The sequence below is a fragment of the Armigeres subalbatus genome, unplaced genomic scaffold, assembly GCF_024139115.2.
Source record: "Armigeres subalbatus isolate Guangzhou_Male unplaced genomic scaffold, GZ_Asu_2 Contig189, whole genome shotgun sequence".
Lineage (NCBI taxonomy): Eukaryota > Metazoa > Arthropoda > Insecta > Diptera > Culicidae > Armigeres > Armigeres subalbatus.
Genome location: NW_026942716.1, coordinates 252,220 through 254,170, shown reverse-complemented (window position 1 = coordinate 254,170; position 1,951 = coordinate 252,220).

Below are 1,951 nucleotides of genomic sequence, written 5' to 3'. Positions count from 1 at the left end.
TTTTCCTTCTTTTGTGTCTGAACACAAAGCGTACAAAACTGTAATATCACCTCCCAAACATTTCGTCAATCAGGAGCTCAGAGCGCCAAGTTTATGTTCGTCCTTGAATCCCTGGTAAATACCAATTGACAAAGTTCGAAAAGTTGAAGTGATTTTTGTGTTTAAGAAACAGGCAATAGCTTTCTCTAGATGTTGCCCCCAAAATCATGTTTTTGGAAGCCCGGAGACCCATATCGATGAATTGAGATAATGTCTGCGTGTTTTTTTCTTCCTAAGCAATGAAAGTCTGCTCAACAGACATCCTGGGTTGTCCAGGAAGTGCGGTTAGGGATCACCTCCACAGCAAACGAGGGAGCGGGACTACATCCCCGACCCGCTAAACCGTTTCCATTGCCGCCAAGCCCTAGTCCCTTCGGTACAACCAGAAAGTAATGCGCCAGCGATCGTGCCAGCGCATTGCCGGCTTTCAGGTGGCCTTACCACGCCCTATGTCCTCGGGGGTGGGAAGGGTCACTTCGCGCCTGCTTCCCTCTGCACGACTGGTATCAAGAATGATGATGCCGTGCACCCAAATGACCTTTCTGCGATAGGGCCTATTCGCCAGCACAGAGGGACTTGCCGACGCGGTGCCACGCTGCCCCAGCCTGGACGAGGACCCCTCCGTCCTCGGGCTCGGAACCCGCCCGGTTGACCGACGCCGCGAAAGCGACGATACCATGTTGTTCTTCGCGCGGCCACTTGTTCGATAAAAGGATCGAGTTCGACGAGCATGACCACCGTATGACTCAGCGACCAGCTCGATCCCTGAACCACTCTTATTTGCGCCTGAACTAGCCATCGTTGAGTCCAGCGCCACCTTCTGTGTAGCTCGAGACTATTCGGGCGATAGCCGATATAACGGCGTTCTAGCCAACTTCATCTTTACATCCTCCGAACTAGGTTGTCCGGGTAGTGTCCAGACCACATGTGGCAAGCATGTGGTCACGCTGCCGAAAACGTGAGCACACGAACAACACGTGTTCCGCCGTTTCCTCTAAACCTGCGCACACAGACACTCGGGCGGGCGAGTGTGCCAGCTGCGTTACCACTGTAATTTGCAGGCACGCTTAAACGCCGGGCACATCGAACCTCGTCAACCCCCTAGGGGTGCTTGCTGTTCACAGCTTTGCTGGAACAAATCAAACAATTGGAGGGTTCGTGCAGCATTGTGCCTTATGTCCTCCAATCCGCAGCGTCGGCGAGATTGCTTCTGTCAGGGCCTTTGCAGTCCCATTGATTGCTTGTGCCCGGTTCCAGGCACTTGAAGCAAACTTCGGTTGCTCGTATATGCGCACAGGGCATACCGACCATCCCACCTTGACGCTCCCTAACTGACTACCTTGGGGCGTCCGCTGCAGATAGCCAACCAATGCTACCTGCGTCCCTGTCGGACCTTTCCGTAGCCGAACGGCTGCGGTGGGCGTCTCCACTTCACACTGTCGCCGCAGTGCCGTGACGAGCTCTTCGACTTCAGTAGTCTCATCCAGGTCTTTAACCCTAGATTCACCTCCGTCGTGATGCCTCACCTTGACCGTCTCGCCTAGGACCTCCTCCGCCAACTTCTTGTAGGTGGCGCCTTTTCGAAACGCCCCGCTTCAGCTCAGTATCATCTCGCCCATCCGGGTACGTCTTATTCGACGTACGTCGGCGCCAGTTCACCACTGACGTCACTCCTCATCGCCTTCAAAATATCCAGTATGGCCTCGTTCGCCTGTGATGACTAGGGCATCGCCCTGGAGCATTGGCGCCTACCCTAGACTTCTTACTACCCTCAAATACCCCAAGCAACACCTCTTGTTTCTCAGTGAGTAACAACAACTGTGGTGTGACTTACTAAAGGTCTGACTTATGCACAACGCGTCGTATTTGGAACTCCTTTGTGACACAAAAGCGCAAGGGTGGAGCCTATTTT